Here is a 16,513-nt window from a genome sequence, read left to right as displayed (position 1 = left end):
TTTCTTACAGTTCGACGCCATAGCGGGAGGACGATGACCTGCAAGACCCTGGCCTGCGATCCCCCCATTGAAATGTTGCTCCAAAGCCTTCGGTATGGCGTGCGGAGTGCATCTCAATCATTTCAAACATGTATTTGCAACTAAACGCGACAATCGTTATTTGTTTTTTCAAGATACTGAAAAATGAAGGGGGCACCCGGGATTGAACCGGGGACCTCTCGATCTGCAGTCGAATGCTCTACGACTGAGCTATACCCCCTTTCACAAACTTTCTATCCCCATAACTTAAGGAAAATTATTATACTCTGTCTGGCTAAAGACGTCTAATCGAGCAAAATATTGCGTAATCATTATCTCTCAGTTATATATTAGCGTTAAACGATATAAATAACAAAAATATTAGACACTTCGCGCCTGGAGAAAGTGCGAGTCGGCGCCTTCACCTTAATGTCAGAATGCGAAAATTCACTAGTAGCTTTTTTCAAGCAGGTTCTGTTCGTCCGTTCTCTGTAATCGTTTGGTATCTGATTAAATTGACATACTCGTCCATGGCTTCCGTAAACGAAAATTTCACTGTGACCCCGACGTGATTTGAACACGCAACCTTCTGATCTGGAGTCAGACGCGCTACCGTTGCGCCACGGAGTCGACGCTGCTAAGCTCTTATCATGAATAGGTTCCTCGAACACTTACTGTACCTTTCAAACCTAAGAAATAATGACAGTAGGATCCACGAGAGACTCTTCCCAGATGTACTTGCTCTGGCGGGGGTGTAACTCAGTGGTAGAGTGTCTGCTTCGCATGCAGAAAGTCCTGGGTTCAAATCCCAGCTCCTCCAATTTTTGTTTCTCCGTGCAGCAGTATATGAAAACTTTTGCCTAGCACCATATTCTATCAAATTCAGCGTACAAGATTCTTCCCCAAGCAAGTGGATTTCTTACAGTTCGACGCCATAGCGGGAGGACGATGACCTGCAAGACCCTGGCCTGCGATCCCCCCATTGAAATGTTGCTCCAAAGCCTTCGGTATGGCGTGCGGAGTGCATCTCAATCATTTCAAACATGTATTTGCAACTAAATGCGACAATCGTTATTTGTTTTTTCAAGATACTGAAAAATGAAGGGGGCACCCGGGATTGAACCGGGGACCTCTCGATCTGCAGTCGAATGCTCTACGACTGAGCTATACCCCCTTTCACAAACTTTCTATCCCCATAACTTAAGGAAAATTATTATACTCTGTCTGGCTAAAGACGTCTAATCGAGCAAAATATTGCGTAATCATTATCTCTCAGTTATATATTAGCGTTAAACGATATAAATAACAAAAATATTAGACACTTCGCGCCTGGAGAAAGTGCGAGTCGGCGCCTTCACCTTAATGTCAGAATGCGAAAATTCACTAGTAGCTTTTTTCAAGCAGGTTCTGTTCGTCCGTTCTCTGTAATCGTTTGGTATCTGATTAAATTGACATACTCGTCCATGGCTTCCGTAAACGAAAATTTCACTGTGACCCCGACGTGATTTGAACACGCAACCTTCTGATCTCGAGTCAGACGCGCTACCGTTGCGCCACGGAGTCGACGCTGCTAAGCTCTTATCATGAATAGGTTCCTCGAACACTTACTGTACCGTTCAAACCTAAGAAATAATGACAGTAGGATCCGCGAGAGACTCTTCCCAGATGTACTTGCTCTGGCGGGGGTGTAACTCAGTGGTAGAGTGTCTGCTTCGCATGCAGAAAGTCCTGGGTTCAAATCCCAGCTCCTCCAATTTTTGTTTCTCCGTGCAGCAGTATATGAAAACTTTTGCCTAGCACCATATTCTATCAAATTCAGCGTACAAGATTCTTCCCCAAGCAAGTGGATTTCTTACAGTTCGACGCCATAGCGGGAGGACGATGACCTGCAAGACCCTGGCCTGCGATCCCCCCATTGAAATGTTGCTCCAAAGCCTTCGGTATGGCGTGCGGAGTGCATCTCAATCATTTCAAACATGTATTTGCAACTAAATGCGACAATCGTTATTTGTTTTTTCAAGATACTGAAAAATGAAGGGGGCACCCGGGATTGAACCGGGGACCTCTCGATCTGCAGTCGAATGCTCTACGACTGAGCTATACCCCCTTTCACAAACTTTCTATCCCCATAACTTAAGGAAAATTATTATACTCTGTCCGGCTAAAGACGTCTAATCGAGCAAAATATTGCGTAATCATTATCTCTCAGTTATATATTAGCGTTAAACGATATAAATAACAAAAATATTAGACACTTCGCGCCTGGAGAAAGTGCGAGTCGGAGCCTTCACCTTAATGTCAGAATGCGAAAATTCACTAGTAGCTTTTTTCAAGCAGGTTCTGTTCGTCCGTTCTCTGTAATCGTTTGGTATCTGATTAAATTGACATACTCGTCCATGGCTTCCGTAAACGAAAATTTCACTGTGACCCCGACGTGATTTGAACACGCAACCTTCTGATCTGGAGTCAGACGCGCTACCGTTGCGCCACGGAGTCGACGCTGCTAAGCTCTTATCATGAATAGGTTCCTCGAACACTTACTGTACCGTTCAAACCTAAGAAATAATGACAGTAGGATCCACGAGAGACTCTTCCCAGATGTACTTGCTCTGGCGGGGGTGTAACCCAGTGGTAGAGTGTCTGCTTCGCATGCAGAAAGTCCTGGGTTCAAATCCCAGCTCCTCCAATTTTTGTTTCTCCGTGCAGCAGTATATGAAAACTTTTGCCTAGCACCATATTCTATCAAATTCAGCGTACAAGATTCTTCCCCAAGCAAGTGGATTTCTTACAGTTCGACGCCATAGCGGGAGGACGATGACCTGCAAGACCCTGGCCTGCGATCCCCCCATTGAAATGTTGCTCCAAAGCCTTCGGTATGGCGTGCGGAGTGCATCTCAATCATTTCAAACATGTATTTGCAACTAAATGCGACAATCGTTATTTGTTTTTTCAAGATACTGAAAAATGAAGGGGGCACCCGGGATTGAACCGGGGACCTCTCGATCTGTAGTCGAATGCTCTACGACTGAGCTATACCCCCTTTCACAAACTTTCTATCCCCATAACTTAAGGAAAATTATTATACTCTGTCTGGCTAAAGACGTCTAATCGAGCAAAATATTGCGTAATCATTATCTCTCAGTTATATATTAGCGTTAAACGATATAAATAACAAAAATATTAGACACTTCGCGCCTGGAGAAAGTGCGAGTCGGCGCCTTCACCTTAATGTCAGAATGCGAAAATTCACTAGTAGCTTTTTTCAAGCAGGTTCTGTTCGTCCGTTCTCTGTAATCGTTTGGTATCTGATTAAATTGACATACTCGTCCATGGCTTCCGTAAACGAAAATTTCACTGTGACCCCGACGTGATTTGAACACGCAACCTTCTGATCTGGAGTCAGACGCGCTACCGTTGCGCCACGGAGTCGACGCTGCTAAGCTCTTATCATGAATAGGTTCCTCGAACACTTACTGTACCGTTCAAACCTAAGAAATAATGACAGTAGGATCCACGAGAGACTCTTCCCAGATGTGCTTGCTCTGGCGGGGGTGTAACTCAGTGGTAGAGTGTCTGCTTCGCATGCAGAAAGTCCTGGGTTCAAATCCCAGCTCCTCCAATTTTTGTTTCTCCGTGCAGCAGTATATGAAAACTTTTGCCTAGCACCATATTCTATCAAATTCAGCGTACAAGATTCTTCCCCAAGCAAGTGGATTTCTTACAGTTCGACGCCATAGCGGGAGGACGATGACCTGCAAGACCCTGGCCTGCGATCCCCCCATTGAAATGTTGCTCCAAAGCCTTCGGTATGGCGTGCGGAGTGCATCTCAATCATTTCAAACATGTATTTGCAACTAAATGCGACAATCGTTATTTGTTTTTTCAAGATACTGAAAAATGAAGGGGGCACCCGGGATTCAACCGGGGACCTCTCGATCTGCAGTCGAATGCTCTACGACTGAGCTATACCCCCTTTCACAAACTTTCTATCCCCATAACTTAAGGAAAATTATTATACTCTGTCTGGCTAAAGACGTCTAATCGAGCAAAATATTGCGTAATCATTATCTCTCAGTTATATATTAGCGTTAAACGATATAAATAACAAAAATATTAGACACTTCGCGCCTGGAGAAAGTGCCAGTCGGCGCCTTCACCTTAATGTCAGAATGCGAAAATTCACTAGTAGCTTTTTTCAAGCAGGTTCTGTTCGTCCGTTCTCTGTAATCGTTTGGTATCTGATTAAATTGACATAGTCGTCCATGGCTTCCGTAAACGAAAATTTCACTGTGACCCCGACGTGATTTGAACACGCAACCTTCTGATCTGGAGTCAGACGCGCTACCGTTGCGCCACAGAGTCGACGCTGCTAAGCTCTTATCATGAATAGGTTCCTCGAACACTTACTGTACCGTTCAAACCTAAGAAATAATGACAGTAGGATCCACGAGAGACTCTTCCCAGATGTACTTGCTCTGGCGGGGGTGTAACTCAGTGGTAGAGTGTCTGCTTCGCATGCAGAAAGTCCTGGGTTCAAATCCCAGCTCCTCCAATTTTTGTTTCTCCGTGCAGCAGTATATGAAAACTTTTGCCTAGCACCATATTCTATCAAATTCAGCGTACAAGATTCTTCCCCAAGCAAGTGGATTTCTTACAGTTCGACGCCATAGCGGGAGGACGATGACCTGCAAGACCCTGGCCTGCGATCCCCCCATTGAAATGTTGCTCCAAAGCCTTCGGTATGGCGTGCGGAGTGCATCTCAATCATTTCAAACATGTATTTGCAACTAAATGCGACAATCGTTATTTGTTTTTTCAAGATACTGAAAAATGAAGGGGGCACCCGGGATTGAACCGGAGACCTCTCGATCTGCAGTCGAATGCTCTACGACTGAGCTATACCCCCTTTCACAAACTTTCTATCCCCATAACTTAAGGAAAATTATTATACTCTGTCTGGCTAAAGACGTCTAATCGAGCAAAATATTGCGTAATCATTATCTCTCAGTTATATATTAGCGTTAAACGATATAAATAACAAAAATATTAGACACTTCGCGCCTGGAGAAAGTGCGAGTCGGCGCCTTCACCTTAATGTCAGAATGCGAAAATTCACTAGTAGCTTTTTTCAAGCAGGTTCTGTTCGTCCGTTCTCTGTAATCGTTTGGTATCTGATTAAATTGACATACTCGTCCATGGCTTCCGTAAACGAAAATTTCACTGTGACCCCGACGTGATTTGAACACGCAACCTACTGATCTGGAATCAGACGCGCTACCGTTGCGCCACGGAGTCGACGCTGCTAAGCTTTTATCATGAATAGGTTCCTCGAACACTTACTGTACCGTTCAAACCTAAGAAATAATGACAGTAGGATCCACGAGAGACTCTTCCCAGATGTACTTGCTCTGGCGGGGGTGTAACTCAGTGGTAGAGTGTCTGCTTCGCATGCAGAAAGTCCTGGGTTCAAATCCCAGCTCCTCCAATTTTTGTTTCTCCGTGCAGCAGTATATGAAAACTTTTGCCTAGCACCATATTCTATCAAATTCAGCGTACAAGATTCTTCCCCAAGCAAGTGGATTTCTTACAGTTCGACGCCATAGCGGGAGGACGATGACCTGCAAGACCCTGGCCTGCGATCCCCCCATTGAAATGTTGCTCCAAAGCCTTCGGTATGGCGTGCGGAGTGCATCTCAATCATTTCAAACATGTATTTGCAACTAAATGCGACAATCGTTATTTGTTTTTTCAAGATACTGAAAAATGAAGGGGGCACCCGGGATTGAACCGGGGACCTCTCGATCTGCAGTCGAATGCTCTACGACTGAGCTATACCCCCTTTCACAAACTTTCTATCCCCATAACTTAAGGAAAATTATTATACTCTGTCTGGCTAAAGACGTCTAACCGAGCAAAATATTGCGTAATCATTATCTCTCAGTTATATATTAGCGTTAAACGATATAAATAACAAAAATATTAGACACTTCGCGCCTGGAGAAAGTGCGAGTCGGCGCCTTCACCTTAATGTCAGAATGCGAAAATTCACTAGTAGCTTTTTTCAAGCAGGTTCTGTTCGTCCGTTCTCTGTAATCGTTTGGTATCTGATTAAATTGACATACTCGTCCATGGCTTCCGCAAACGAAAATTTCACTGTGACCCCGACGTGATTTGAACACTCAACCTTCTGATCTGGAGTCAGACGCGCTACCGTTGCGCCACGGAGTCGACGCTGCTAAGCTCTTATCATGAATAGGTTCCTCGAACACTTACTGTACCGTTCAAACCTAAGAAATAATGACAGTAGGATCCACGAGAGACTCTTCCCAGATGTACTTGCTCTGGCGGGGGTGTAACCCAGTGGTAGAGTGTCTGCTTCGCATGCAGAAAGTCCTGGGTTCAAATCCCAGCTCCTCCAATTTTTGTTTCTCCGTGCAGCAGTATATGAAAACTTTTGCCTAGCACCATATTCTATCAAATTCAGCGTACAAGATTCTTCCCCAGGCAAGTGGATTTCTTACAGTTCGACGCCATAGCGGGAGGACGATGACCTGCAAGACCCTGGCCTGCGATCCCCCCATTGAAATGTTGCTCCAAAGCCTTCGGTATGGCGTGCGGAGTGCATCTCAATCATTTCAAACATGTATTTGCAACTAAATGCGACAATCGTTATTTGTTTTTTCAAGATACTGAAAAATGAAGGGGGCACCCGGGATTGAACCGGGGACCTCTCGATCTGCAGTCGAATGCTCTACGACTGAGCTATACCCCCTTTCACAAACTTTCTATCCCCATAACTTAAGGAAAATTATTATACTCTGTCTGGCTAAAGACGTCTAATCGAGCAAAATATTGCGTAATCATTATCTCTCAGTTATATATTAGCGTTAAACGATATAAATAACAAAAATATTAGACACTTCGCGCCTGGAGAAAGTGCGAGTCGGCGCCTTCACCTTAATGTCAGAATGCGAAAATTCACTAGTAGCTTTTTTCAAGCAGGTTCTGTTCGTCCGTTCTCTGTAATCGTTTGGTATCTGATTAAATTGACATACTCGTCCATGGCTTCCGTAAACGAAAATTTCACTGTGACCCCGACGTGATTTGAACACGCAACCTTCTGATCTGGAGTCAGACGCGCTACCGTTGCGCCACGGAGACGACGCTGCTAAGCTCTTATCATGAATAGGTTCCTCGAACACTTACTGTACCGTTCAAACCTAAGAAATAATGACAGTAGGATCCACGAGAGACTCTTCCCAGATGTACTTGCTCTGGCGGGGGTGTAACTCAGTGGTAGAGTGTCTGCTTCGCATGCAGAAAGTCCTGGGTTCAAATCCCAGCTCCTCCAATTTTTGTTTCTCCGTGCAGCAGTATATGAAAACTTTTGCCTAGCACCATATTCTATCAAATTCAGCGTACAAGATTCTTCCCCAAGCAAGTGGATTTCTTACAGTTCGACGCCATAGCGGGAGGACGATGACCTGCAAGACCCTGGCCTGCGATCCCCCCATTGAAATGTTGCTCCAAAGCCTTCGGTATGGCGTGCGGAGTGCATCTCAATCATTTCAAACATGTATTTGCAACTAAATGCGACAATCGTTATTTGTTTTTTCAAGATACTGAAAAATGAAGGGGGCACCCGGGATTGAACCGGGGACCTCTCGATCTGCAGTCGAATGCTCTACGACTGAGCAATACCCCCTTTCACAAACTTTCTATCCCCATAACTTAAGGAAAATTATTATACTCTGTCTGGCTAAAGACGTCTAATCGAGCAAAATATTGCGTAATCATTATCTCTCAGTTGTATATTAGCGTTAAACGATATAAATAACAAAAATATTAGACACTTCGCGCCTGGAGAAAGTGCGAGTCGGCGTCTTCACCTTAATGTCAGAATGCGAAAATTCACTAGTAGCTTTTTTCAAGCAGGTTCTGTTCGTCCGTTCTCTGTAATCGTTTGGTATCTGATTAAATTGACATACTCGTCCATGGCTTCCGTAAACGAAAATTTCACTGTGACCCCGACGTGATTTGAACACGCAACCTTCTGATCTGGAGTCAGACGCGCTACCGTTGCGCCACGGAGTCGACGCTGCTAAGCTCTTATCATGAATAGGTTCCTCGAACACTTACTGTACCGTTCAAACCTAAGAAATAATGACAGTAGTATCCACGAGAGTCTCTTCCCAGATGTAATTGCTCTGGCGGGGGTGTAACTCAGTGGTAGAGTGTCTGCTTCGAATGCAGAAAGTCCTGGGTTCAAATCCCAGCTCCTCCAATTTTTGTTTCTCCGTGCAGCAGTATATGAAAACTTTTGCCTAGCACCATATTCTATCAAATTCAGCGTACAAGATTCTTCCCCAAGCAAGTGGATTTCTTACAGTTCGACGCCATAGCGGGAGGACGATGACCTGCAAGACCCTGGCCTGCGATCCCCCCATTGAAATGTTGCTCCAAAGCCTTCGGTATGGCGTGCGGAGTGCATCTCAATCATTTCAAACATGTATTTGCAACTAAATGCGACAATCGTTATTTGTTTTTTCAAGATACTGAAAAATGAAGGGGGCACCCGGGATTGAACCGGGGACCTCTCGATCTGCAGTCGAATGCTCTACGACTGAGCTATACCCCCTTTCACAAACTTTCTATCCCCATAACTTAAGGAAAATTATTATACTCTGTCTGGCTAAAGACGTCTAATCGAGCAAAATATTGCGTAATCATTATCTCTCAGTTATATATTAGCGTTAAACGATATAAATAACAAAAATATTAGACACTTCGCGCCTGGAGAAAGTGCGAGTCGGCGCCTTCACCTTAATGTCAGAATGCGAAAATTCACTAGTAGCTTTTTTCAAGCAGGTTCTGTTCGTCCGTTCTCTGTAATCGTTTGGTATCTGATTAAATTGACATACTCGTCCATGGCTTCCGTAAACGAAAATTTCACTGTGACCCCGACGTGATTTGAACACGCAACCTTCTGATCTGGAGTCAGACGCGCTACCGTTGCGCCACGGAGTCGACGCTGCTAAGCTCTTATCATGAATAGGTTCCTCGAACACTTACTGTACCGTTCAAACCTAAGAAATAATGACAGTAGGATCCGCGAGAGACTCTTCCCAGATGTACTTGCTCTGGCGGGGGTGTAACTCAGTGGTAGAGTGTCTGCTTCGCATGCAGAAAGTCCTGGGTTCAAATCCCAGCTCCTCCAATTTTTGTTTCTCCGTGCAGCAGTATATGAAAACTTTTGCCTAGCACCATATTCTATCAAATTCAGCGTACAAGATTCTTCCCCAAGCAAGTGGATTTCTTACAGTTCGACGCCATAGCGGGAGGACGATGACCTGCAAGACCCTGGCCTGCGATCCCCCCATTGAAATGTTGCTCCAAAGCCTTCGGTATGGCGTGCGGAGTGCATCTCAATCATTTCAAACATGTATTTGCAACTAAATGCGACAATCGTTATTTGTTTTTTCAAGATACTGAAAAATGAAGGGGGCACCCGGGATTGAACCGGGGACCTCTCGATCTGCAGTAGAATGCTCTACGACTGAGCTATACCCCCTTTCACAAACTTTCTATCCCCATAACTTAAGGAAAATTATTATACTCTGTCCGGCTAAAGACGTCTAATCGAGCAAAATATTGCGTAATCATTATCTCTCAGTTATATATTAGCGTTTAACGATATAAATAACAAAAATATTAGACACTTCGCGCCTGGAGAAAGTGCGAGTCGGAGCCTTCACCTTAATGTCAGAATGCGAAAATTCACTAGTAGCTTTTTTCAAGCAGGTTCTGTTCGTCCGTTCTCTGTAATCGTTTGGTATCTGATTAAATTGACATACTCGTCCATGGCTTCCGTAAACAAAAAATTTCACTGTGACCCCGACGTGATTTGAACACGCAACCTTCTGATCTGGAATCAGACGCGCTACCGTTGCGCCACGGAGTCGACGCTGCTAAGCTTTTATCATGAATAGGTTCCTCGAACACTTACTGTACCGTTCAAACTTAAGAAATAATGACAGTAGGATCCACGAGAGACTCTTCCCAGATGTACTTGCTCTGGCGGGGGTGTAACTCAGTGGTAGAGTGTCTGCTTCGCATGCAGAAAGTCCTGGGTTCAAATCCCAGCTCCTCCAATTTTTGTTTCTCCGTGCAGCAGTATATGAAAACTTTTGCCTAGCACCATATTCTATCAAATTCAGCGTACAAGATTCTTCCCCAAGCAAGTGGATTTCTTACAGTTCGACGCCATAGCGGGAGGACGATGACCTGCAAGACCCTGGCCTGCGATCCCCCCATTGAAATGTTGCTCCAAAGCCTTCGGTATGGCGTGCGGAGTGCATCTCAATCATTTCAAACATGTATTTGCAACTAAATGCGACAATCGTTATTTCTTTTTTCAAGATACTGAAAAATGAAGGGGGCACCCGGGATTGAACCGGGGACCTCTCGATCTGCGGTCGAATGCTCTACGACTGAGCTATACCCCCTTTCACAAACTTTCTATCCCCATAACTTAAGGAAAATTATTATACTCTGTCTGGCTAAAGACGTCTAATCGAGCAAAATATTGCGTAATCATTATCTCTCAGTTATATATTAGCGTTAAACGATATAAATAACAAAAATATTAGACACTTCGCGCCTGGAGAAAGTGCGAGTCGGCGCCTTCACCTTAATGTCAGAATGCGAAAATTCACTAGTAGCTTTTTTCAAGCAGGTTCTGTTCGTCCGTTCTCTGTAATCGTTTGGTATCTGATTAAATTGACATACTCGTCCATGGCTTCCGTAAACGAAAATTTCACTGTGACCCCGACGTGATTTGAACACGCAACCTTCTGATCTGGAGTCAGACGCGCTACCGTTGCGCCACGGAGTCGACGCTGCTAAGCTCTTATCATGAATAGGTTCCTCGAACACTTACTGTACCGTTCAAACCTAAGAAATAATGACAGTAGGATCCACGAGAGACTCTTCCCAGATGTACTTGCTCTGGCGGGGGTGTAACCCAGTGGTAGAGTGTCTGCTTCGCATGCAGAAAGTCCTGGGTTCAAATCCCAGCTCCTCCAATTTTTGTTTCTCCGTGCTGCAGTATATGAAAACTTTTGCCTAGCACCATATTCTATCAAATTCAGCGTACAAGATTCTTCCCCAAGCAAGTGGATTTCTTACAGTTCGACGCCATAGCGGGAGGACGATGACCTGCAAGACCCTGGCCTGCGATCCCCCCATTGAAATGTTGCTCCAAAGCCTTCGGTATGGCGTGCGGAGTGCATCTCAATCATTTCAAACATGTATTTGCAACTAAATGCGACAATCGTTATTTGTTTTTTCAAGATACTGAAAAATGAAGGGGGCACCCGGGATTGAACCGGGGACCTCTCGATCTGCAGTCGAATGCTCTACGACTGAGCTATACCCCCTTTCACAAACTTTCTATCCCCATAACTTAAGGAAAATTATTATACTCTGTCTGGCTAAAGACGTCTAATCGAGCAAAATATTGCGTAATCATTATCTCTCAGTTATATATTAGCGTTAAACGATATAAATAACAAAAATATTAGACACTTCGCGCCTGGAGAAAGTGCGAGTCGGCGCCTTCACCTTAATGTCAGAATGCGAAAATTCACTAGTAGCTTTTTTCAAGCAGGTTCTGTTCGTCCGTTCTCTGTAATCGTTTGGTATCTGATTAAATTGACATACTCGTCCATGGCTTCCGTAAACGAAAATTTCACTGTGACCCCGACGTGATTTGAACACGCAACCTTCTGATCTGGAGTCAGACGCGCTACCGTTGCGCCACGGAGTCGACGCTGCTAAGCTCTTATCATGAATAGGTTCCTCGAACACTTACTGTACCGTTCAAACCTAAGAAATAATGACAGTAGGATCCACGAGAGACTCTTCCCAGATGTGCTTGCTCTGGCGGGGGTGTAACTCAGTGGTAGAGTGTCTGCTTCGCATGCAGAAAGTCCTGGGTTCAAATCCCAGCTCCTCCAATTTTTGTTTCTCCGTGCAGCAGTATATGAAAACTTTTGCCTAGCACCATATTCTATCAAATTCAGCGTACAAGATTCTTCCCCAAGCAAGTGGATTTCTTACAGTTCGACGCCATAGCGGGAGGACGATGACCTGCAAGACCCTGGCCTGCGATCCCCCCATTGAAATGTTGCTCCAAAGCCTTCGGTATGGCGTGCGGAGTGCATCTCAATCATTTCAAACATGTATTTGCAACTAAATGCGACAATCGTTATTTGTTTTTTCAAGATACTGAAAAATGAAGGGGGCACCCGGGATTGAACCGGGGACCTCTCGATCTGCAGTCGAATGCTCTACGACTGAGCTATACCCCCTTTCACAAACTTTCTATCCCCATAACTTAAGGAAAATTATTATACTCTGTCTGGCTAAAGACGTCTAATCGAGCAAAATATTGCGTAATCATTATCTCTCAGTTATATATTAGCGTTAAACGATATAAATAACAAAAATATTAGACACTTCGCGCCTGGAGAAAGTGCGAGTCGGCGCCTTCACCTTAATGTCAGAATGCGAAAATTCACTAGTAGCTTTTTTCAAGCAGGTTCTGTTCGTCCGTTCTCTGTAATCGTTTGGTATCTGATTAAATTGACATAGTCGTCCATGGCTTCCGTAAACGAAAATTTCACTGTGACCCCGACGTGATTTGAACACGCAACCTTCTGATCTGGAGTCAGACGCGCTACCGTTGTGCCACAGAGTCGACGCTGCTAAGCTCTTATCATGAATAGGTTCCTCGAACACTTACTGTACCGTTCAAACCTAAGAAATAATGACAGTAGGATCCACGAGAGACTCTTCCCAGATGTACTTGCTCTGGCGGGGGTGTAACTCAGTGGTAGAGTGTCTGCTTCGCATGCAGAAAGTCCTGGGTTCAAATCCCAGCTCCTCCAATTTTTGTTTCTCCGTGCAGCAGTATATGAAAACTTTTGCCTAGCACCATATTCTATCAAATTCAGCGTACAAGATTCTTCCCCAAGCAAGTGGATTTCTTACAGTTCGACGCCATAGCGGGAGGACGATGACCTGCAAGACCCTGGCCTGCGATCCCCCCATTGAAATGTTGCTCCAAAGCCTTCGGTATGGCGTGCGGAGTGCATCTCAATCATTTCAAACATGTATTTGCAACTAAATGCGACAATCGTTATTTGTTTTTTCAAGATACTGAAAAATGAAGGGGGCACCCGGGATTGAACCGGGGACCTCTCGATCTGCAGTCGAATGCTCTACGACTGAGCTATACCCCCTTTCACAAACTTTCTATCCCCATAACTTAAGGAAAATTATTATACTCTGTCTGGCTAAAGACGTCTAATCGAGCAAAATATTGCGTTATCATTATCTCTCAGTTATATATTAGCGTTAAACGATATAAATAACAAAAATATTAGACACTTCGCGCCTGGAGAAAGTGCGAGTCGGCGCCTTCACCTTAATGTCAGAATGCGAAAATTCACTAGTAGCTTTTTTCAAGCAGGTTCTGTTCGTCCGTTCTCTGTAATCGTTTGGTATCTGATTAAATTGACATACTCGTCCATGGCTTCCGTAAACGAAAATTTCACTGTGACCCCGACGTGATTTGAACACGCAACCTTCTGATCTGGAGTCAGACGCGCTACCGTTGCGCCACGGAGTCGACGCTGCTAAGCTCTTATCATGAATAGGTTCCTCGAACACTTACTGTACCGTTCAAACCAAAGAAATAATGACAGTAGGATCCACGAGAGACTCTTCCCAGATGTGCTTGCTCTGGCGGGGGTGTAACTCAGTGGTAGAGTGTCTGCTTCGCATGCAGAAATTCCTGGGTTCAAAATCCCAGCTCCTCCAATTTTTGTTTCTCCGTGCAGCAGTATATGAAAACTTTTGCCTAGCACCATATTCTATCAAATTCAGCGTACAAGATTCTTCCCCAAGCAAGTGGATTTCTTACAGTTCGACGCCATAGCGGGAGGACGATGACCTGCAAGACCCTGGCCTGCGATCCCCCCATTGAAATGTTGCTCCAAAGCCTTCGGTATGGCGTGCGGAGTGCATCTCAATCATTTCAAACATGTATTTGCAACTAAATGCGACAATCGTTATTTGTTTTTTCAAGATACTGAAAAATGAAGGGGGCACCCGGGATTGAACCGGAGACCTCTCGATCTGCAGTCGAATGCTCTACGACTGAGCTATACCCCCTTTCACAAACTTTCTATCCCCATAACTTAAGGAAAATTATTATACTCTGTCTGGCTAAAGACGTCTAATCGAGCAAAATATTGCGTAATCATTATCTCTCAGTTATATATCAGCGTTAAACGATATAAATAACAAAAATATTAGACACTTCGCGCCTGGAGAAAGTGCGAGTCGGCGCCTTCACCTTAATGTCAGAATGCGAAAATTCACTAGTAGCTTTTTTCAAGCAGGTTCTGTTCGTCCGTTCTCTGTAATCGTTTGGTATCTGATTAAATTGACATAGTCGTCCATGGCTTCCGTAAACGAAAATTTCACTGTGACCCCGACGTGATTTGAACACGCAACCTTCTGATCTGGAGTCAGACGCGCTACCGTTGCGCCACGGAGTCGACGCTGCTAAGCTCTTATCATGAATAGGTTCCTCGAACACTTACTGTACCGTTCAAACCTAAGAAATAATGACAGTAGGATCCACGAGAGACTCTTCCCAGATGTGCTTGCTCTGGCGGGGGTGTAACTCAGTGGTAGTCAGCCAGCGGCTGCGCTGGAGGTCGGACGTGCCGTGCTGTGTGCTGTGCTGCGTTAGCTCCGCGTGGTAAGTCTCTGCTCTTGCTGCAACGCGTCGCTGTCTATAGTATTTGTATAGACATGAAAAAGAATTAAGAGATGTCGCAACCGCAACGAAAAGATACTTTGAAATTCACGTTTGATCGCAACTTTGTCCGACCGAGGTCATTTGATGTTGAACAGTGGTTAGAGGATGATGTTAAAATAGGACTTGATGATATTATCGGCATACATTTCTCGATTATGAACAGTGTGGTTTTCGTGAAACTTGCCAGTCCAGAATTGTGTGAAAGGATAGTTCGATCTTGTGGTGGCATTCTGAAATTTAAACATGCTGACGGAAATGTTGGGGAGGTTACCGTTGCCCATGCTGGTCTAGGTATTCGGACCGTGCGAGTCTTTGAACTTCCCTTTGAAATTACAAGTGACCAGATAAATGCTGTTATTGCTCCATACGGGAAAGTTTTGAGTAATATTGCCGAACGGTGGTCTGCTGCACACAAATTCCCTGTTTTGAATGGTGTGCGCCAATTAAAAGTCGAATTGCAGAAGCACATTCCGTCGTTTATAAACGTCTGCGGATATAGAGCTGTTGTGATGTATGATGACCAACCGAAAACGTGTGCTGTCTGCAATTTACCAGGCCACGTTCGTGCAGACTGTGTTCAAAGGCGAGTGGCGCAACTGCCTGCCGGCGATGCCGTCAGGCCCCCTGCTATGTCAACGCTGCCCGTGACATATGTCGCCGTAGCGCGCGGTTTTGCAAGTGCCACTGCGCCCCCCGAAGTTACTACGAATACCGACCCACAAGCGACCGACCAACCGACCGACTCAGGTTTAGCATCTGTAGACACTCAACCCTCCTGCGAAGACATATCTGCTCCTGCCCTTGTCGCCGTGGAATCGCCCAATGAGGCAATGGATACGGACGCGACCTCAGTCGCTTCGGGTAGTGCTCCTCTGCATCCTGGAGCTTCTTTAGGAGGTATCAAAAGCGTATCAGGTGCACAGAAAACGGACTCGCAACCAGCCGTTTCTAGTGGTGCTCTTCCGAATCCTGCAGCTGCCTTAGGCACTGACCACAGCCCGTCTAGTGCAATGAAATCAGACCTGGCGTCAGTCACTTCGAGTAGTGCTACTTTGCAACCTGAGGCTTCTTCAGGTACCGTCCAAAGTCCACCACGAGACGCATCTCCCAAGAAATCTAAAAAACGGAGGATCGCGCGTCAAGGTGCAGAGCAGACTGCACCACAACTGCGTGAACAGGCGAAGCAAATAGGGGGCAAAATACGTCAATCTGCATCTGAGAACTTGCAGTGCAATCAGCAGTCATCTAACGAAGACCCTGTGTCCTTGGATAGTACCTCCGGTTCTGCCAGTTTGCCCTCCGATGACGTAGCAATTATCCGAACCGAAGATAAAAATCACCAGCAAACACCTGAATATAGTGCACCACTTAATGACGAACCGATGACAGGGCTGTCGAATCCGTGGGCAGACGATGTCGACGACACTACAAAGGAGGACGAAATTATGGACACCACAGGAACCGTTACAGTCACCACGATGGCCACACCACGCGATGACGTCGTCTTGAATGTCATCGCCGCGACGGATACTGTCCCAGACACGGAGAAGCCGACTGATCCCTTCCCAAGTCATGAATATTTCTAGTCTGAACGGTTTTACT

General features: G+C 45.1%; 47 non-coding genes across 47 annotated transcripts; 15 read left to right on the top strand and 32 right to left on the bottom strand.

Moving 5' to 3' along the window:
- Positions 1-187: 187 nt before the first annotated feature.
- On the bottom strand, positions 188-259 carry Trnac-gca (transfer RNA cysteine (anticodon GCA)). The gene has a single exon. It is a non-coding gene; the product is annotated as a tRNA-Cys (tRNA).
- Positions 260-576: 317 nt separating this feature from the next.
- Trnaw-cca (transfer RNA tryptophan (anticodon CCA)) lies at positions 577-648 on the bottom strand. Its single transcript has one exon. It is a non-coding gene; the product is annotated as a tRNA-Trp (tRNA).
- A 118-nt stretch (positions 649-766) lies between these two features.
- Trnaa-cgc (transfer RNA alanine (anticodon CGC)) lies at positions 767-838 on the top strand. The gene has a single exon. It is a non-coding gene; the product is annotated as a tRNA-Ala (tRNA).
- Positions 839-1,120: 282 nt separating this feature from the next.
- On the bottom strand, positions 1,121-1,192 carry Trnac-gca (transfer RNA cysteine (anticodon GCA)). The gene has a single exon. It is a non-coding gene; the product is annotated as a tRNA-Cys (tRNA).
- Positions 1,193-1,509: 317 nt separating this feature from the next.
- Trnas-cga (transfer RNA serine (anticodon CGA)) lies at positions 1,510-1,581 on the bottom strand. Its single transcript has one exon. It is a non-coding gene; the product is annotated as a tRNA-Ser (tRNA).
- Positions 1,582-1,699: 118 nt separating this feature from the next.
- On the top strand, positions 1,700-1,771 carry Trnaa-cgc (transfer RNA alanine (anticodon CGC)). Its single transcript has one exon. It is a non-coding gene; the product is annotated as a tRNA-Ala (tRNA).
- A 282-nt stretch (positions 1,772-2,053) lies between these two features.
- Trnac-gca (transfer RNA cysteine (anticodon GCA)) lies at positions 2,054-2,125 on the bottom strand. Its single transcript has one exon. It is a non-coding gene; the product is annotated as a tRNA-Cys (tRNA).
- Positions 2,126-2,442: 317 nt separating this feature from the next.
- Trnaw-cca (transfer RNA tryptophan (anticodon CCA)) lies at positions 2,443-2,514 on the bottom strand. Its single transcript has one exon. It is a non-coding gene; the product is annotated as a tRNA-Trp (tRNA).
- Positions 2,515-2,632: 118 nt separating this feature from the next.
- Trnaa-cgc (transfer RNA alanine (anticodon CGC)) lies at positions 2,633-2,704 on the top strand. Its single transcript has one exon. It is a non-coding gene; the product is annotated as a tRNA-Ala (tRNA).
- Positions 2,705-2,986: 282 nt separating this feature from the next.
- On the bottom strand, positions 2,987-3,058 carry Trnac-aca (transfer RNA cysteine (anticodon ACA)). The gene has a single exon. It is a non-coding gene; the product is annotated as a tRNA-Cys (tRNA).
- A 317-nt stretch (positions 3,059-3,375) lies between these two features.
- Positions 3,376-3,447, bottom strand: Trnaw-cca (transfer RNA tryptophan (anticodon CCA)). The gene has a single exon. It is a non-coding gene; the product is annotated as a tRNA-Trp (tRNA).
- A 118-nt stretch (positions 3,448-3,565) lies between these two features.
- Positions 3,566-3,637, top strand: Trnaa-cgc (transfer RNA alanine (anticodon CGC)). The gene has a single exon. It is a non-coding gene; the product is annotated as a tRNA-Ala (tRNA).
- Positions 3,638-3,919: 282 nt separating this feature from the next.
- Positions 3,920-3,991, bottom strand: Trnac-gca (transfer RNA cysteine (anticodon GCA)). The gene has a single exon. It is a non-coding gene; the product is annotated as a tRNA-Cys (tRNA).
- A 317-nt stretch (positions 3,992-4,308) lies between these two features.
- Trnaw-cca (transfer RNA tryptophan (anticodon CCA)) lies at positions 4,309-4,380 on the bottom strand. The gene has a single exon. It is a non-coding gene; the product is annotated as a tRNA-Trp (tRNA).
- Positions 4,381-4,498: 118 nt separating this feature from the next.
- On the top strand, positions 4,499-4,570 carry Trnaa-cgc (transfer RNA alanine (anticodon CGC)). Its single transcript has one exon. It is a non-coding gene; the product is annotated as a tRNA-Ala (tRNA).
- Positions 4,571-4,852: 282 nt separating this feature from the next.
- On the bottom strand, positions 4,853-4,924 carry Trnac-gca (transfer RNA cysteine (anticodon GCA)). The gene has a single exon. It is a non-coding gene; the product is annotated as a tRNA-Cys (tRNA).
- A 317-nt stretch (positions 4,925-5,241) lies between these two features.
- Trnaw-cca (transfer RNA tryptophan (anticodon CCA)) lies at positions 5,242-5,313 on the bottom strand. The gene has a single exon. It is a non-coding gene; the product is annotated as a tRNA-Trp (tRNA).
- Positions 5,314-5,431: 118 nt separating this feature from the next.
- On the top strand, positions 5,432-5,503 carry Trnaa-cgc (transfer RNA alanine (anticodon CGC)). Its single transcript has one exon. It is a non-coding gene; the product is annotated as a tRNA-Ala (tRNA).
- A 282-nt stretch (positions 5,504-5,785) lies between these two features.
- Trnac-gca (transfer RNA cysteine (anticodon GCA)) lies at positions 5,786-5,857 on the bottom strand. Its single transcript has one exon. It is a non-coding gene; the product is annotated as a tRNA-Cys (tRNA).
- Positions 5,858-6,174: 317 nt separating this feature from the next.
- Trnaw-cca (transfer RNA tryptophan (anticodon CCA)) lies at positions 6,175-6,246 on the bottom strand. The gene has a single exon. It is a non-coding gene; the product is annotated as a tRNA-Trp (tRNA).
- A 118-nt stretch (positions 6,247-6,364) lies between these two features.
- Trnaa-cgc (transfer RNA alanine (anticodon CGC)) lies at positions 6,365-6,436 on the top strand. The gene has a single exon. It is a non-coding gene; the product is annotated as a tRNA-Ala (tRNA).
- A 282-nt stretch (positions 6,437-6,718) lies between these two features.
- On the bottom strand, positions 6,719-6,790 carry Trnac-gca (transfer RNA cysteine (anticodon GCA)). Its single transcript has one exon. It is a non-coding gene; the product is annotated as a tRNA-Cys (tRNA).
- A 317-nt stretch (positions 6,791-7,107) lies between these two features.
- Positions 7,108-7,179, bottom strand: Trnaw-cca (transfer RNA tryptophan (anticodon CCA)). Its single transcript has one exon. It is a non-coding gene; the product is annotated as a tRNA-Trp (tRNA).
- Positions 7,180-7,297: 118 nt separating this feature from the next.
- On the top strand, positions 7,298-7,369 carry Trnaa-cgc (transfer RNA alanine (anticodon CGC)). The gene has a single exon. It is a non-coding gene; the product is annotated as a tRNA-Ala (tRNA).
- A 282-nt stretch (positions 7,370-7,651) lies between these two features.
- Trnac-gca (transfer RNA cysteine (anticodon GCA)) lies at positions 7,652-7,723 on the bottom strand. The gene has a single exon. It is a non-coding gene; the product is annotated as a tRNA-Cys (tRNA).
- Positions 7,724-8,040: 317 nt separating this feature from the next.
- Positions 8,041-8,112, bottom strand: Trnaw-cca (transfer RNA tryptophan (anticodon CCA)). Its single transcript has one exon. It is a non-coding gene; the product is annotated as a tRNA-Trp (tRNA).
- A 118-nt stretch (positions 8,113-8,230) lies between these two features.
- Trnas-cga (transfer RNA serine (anticodon CGA)) lies at positions 8,231-8,302 on the top strand. Its single transcript has one exon. It is a non-coding gene; the product is annotated as a tRNA-Ser (tRNA).
- A 282-nt stretch (positions 8,303-8,584) lies between these two features.
- On the bottom strand, positions 8,585-8,656 carry Trnac-gca (transfer RNA cysteine (anticodon GCA)). Its single transcript has one exon. It is a non-coding gene; the product is annotated as a tRNA-Cys (tRNA).
- Positions 8,657-8,973: 317 nt separating this feature from the next.
- Positions 8,974-9,045, bottom strand: Trnaw-cca (transfer RNA tryptophan (anticodon CCA)). Its single transcript has one exon. It is a non-coding gene; the product is annotated as a tRNA-Trp (tRNA).
- A 118-nt stretch (positions 9,046-9,163) lies between these two features.
- Positions 9,164-9,235, top strand: Trnaa-cgc (transfer RNA alanine (anticodon CGC)). The gene has a single exon. It is a non-coding gene; the product is annotated as a tRNA-Ala (tRNA).
- Positions 9,236-9,517: 282 nt separating this feature from the next.
- On the bottom strand, positions 9,518-9,589 carry Trnac-gca (transfer RNA cysteine (anticodon GCA)). Its single transcript has one exon. It is a non-coding gene; the product is annotated as a tRNA-Cys (tRNA).
- Positions 9,590-9,907: 318 nt separating this feature from the next.
- Trnaw-cca (transfer RNA tryptophan (anticodon CCA)) lies at positions 9,908-9,979 on the bottom strand. The gene has a single exon. It is a non-coding gene; the product is annotated as a tRNA-Trp (tRNA).
- Positions 9,980-10,097: 118 nt separating this feature from the next.
- Trnaa-cgc (transfer RNA alanine (anticodon CGC)) lies at positions 10,098-10,169 on the top strand. Its single transcript has one exon. It is a non-coding gene; the product is annotated as a tRNA-Ala (tRNA).
- A 282-nt stretch (positions 10,170-10,451) lies between these two features.
- On the bottom strand, positions 10,452-10,523 carry Trnac-gca (transfer RNA cysteine (anticodon GCA)). Its single transcript has one exon. It is a non-coding gene; the product is annotated as a tRNA-Cys (tRNA).
- A 317-nt stretch (positions 10,524-10,840) lies between these two features.
- On the bottom strand, positions 10,841-10,912 carry Trnaw-cca (transfer RNA tryptophan (anticodon CCA)). Its single transcript has one exon. It is a non-coding gene; the product is annotated as a tRNA-Trp (tRNA).
- Positions 10,913-11,030: 118 nt separating this feature from the next.
- On the top strand, positions 11,031-11,102 carry Trnaa-cgc (transfer RNA alanine (anticodon CGC)). Its single transcript has one exon. It is a non-coding gene; the product is annotated as a tRNA-Ala (tRNA).
- Positions 11,103-11,384: 282 nt separating this feature from the next.
- On the bottom strand, positions 11,385-11,456 carry Trnac-gca (transfer RNA cysteine (anticodon GCA)). The gene has a single exon. It is a non-coding gene; the product is annotated as a tRNA-Cys (tRNA).
- Positions 11,457-11,773: 317 nt separating this feature from the next.
- On the bottom strand, positions 11,774-11,845 carry Trnaw-cca (transfer RNA tryptophan (anticodon CCA)). Its single transcript has one exon. It is a non-coding gene; the product is annotated as a tRNA-Trp (tRNA).
- Positions 11,846-11,963: 118 nt separating this feature from the next.
- Trnaa-cgc (transfer RNA alanine (anticodon CGC)) lies at positions 11,964-12,035 on the top strand. The gene has a single exon. It is a non-coding gene; the product is annotated as a tRNA-Ala (tRNA).
- Positions 12,036-12,317: 282 nt separating this feature from the next.
- On the bottom strand, positions 12,318-12,389 carry Trnac-gca (transfer RNA cysteine (anticodon GCA)). Its single transcript has one exon. It is a non-coding gene; the product is annotated as a tRNA-Cys (tRNA).
- Positions 12,390-12,706: 317 nt separating this feature from the next.
- On the bottom strand, positions 12,707-12,778 carry Trnaw-cca (transfer RNA tryptophan (anticodon CCA)). Its single transcript has one exon. It is a non-coding gene; the product is annotated as a tRNA-Trp (tRNA).
- Positions 12,779-12,896: 118 nt separating this feature from the next.
- Positions 12,897-12,968, top strand: Trnaa-cgc (transfer RNA alanine (anticodon CGC)). The gene has a single exon. It is a non-coding gene; the product is annotated as a tRNA-Ala (tRNA).
- A 282-nt stretch (positions 12,969-13,250) lies between these two features.
- Trnac-gca (transfer RNA cysteine (anticodon GCA)) lies at positions 13,251-13,322 on the bottom strand. Its single transcript has one exon. It is a non-coding gene; the product is annotated as a tRNA-Cys (tRNA).
- Positions 13,323-13,639: 317 nt separating this feature from the next.
- On the bottom strand, positions 13,640-13,711 carry Trnaw-cca (transfer RNA tryptophan (anticodon CCA)). The gene has a single exon. It is a non-coding gene; the product is annotated as a tRNA-Trp (tRNA).
- A 118-nt stretch (positions 13,712-13,829) lies between these two features.
- Trnaa-cgc (transfer RNA alanine (anticodon CGC)) lies at positions 13,830-13,902 on the top strand. Its single transcript has one exon. It is a non-coding gene; the product is annotated as a tRNA-Ala (tRNA).
- Positions 13,903-14,184: 282 nt separating this feature from the next.
- Trnac-gca (transfer RNA cysteine (anticodon GCA)) lies at positions 14,185-14,256 on the bottom strand. Its single transcript has one exon. It is a non-coding gene; the product is annotated as a tRNA-Cys (tRNA).
- A 317-nt stretch (positions 14,257-14,573) lies between these two features.
- Trnaw-cca (transfer RNA tryptophan (anticodon CCA)) lies at positions 14,574-14,645 on the bottom strand. The gene has a single exon. It is a non-coding gene; the product is annotated as a tRNA-Trp (tRNA).
- Between the last annotated feature and the right edge of the window lie 1,868 nt (positions 14,646-16,513).

The sequence above is a fragment of the Schistocerca gregaria genome, chromosome 3, assembly GCF_023897955.1.
Source record: "Schistocerca gregaria isolate iqSchGreg1 chromosome 3, iqSchGreg1.2, whole genome shotgun sequence".
NCBI lineage: Eukaryota > Metazoa > Arthropoda > Insecta > Orthoptera > Acrididae > Schistocerca > Schistocerca gregaria.
This window is presented reverse-complemented; position numbering and strand designations above follow the sequence as displayed.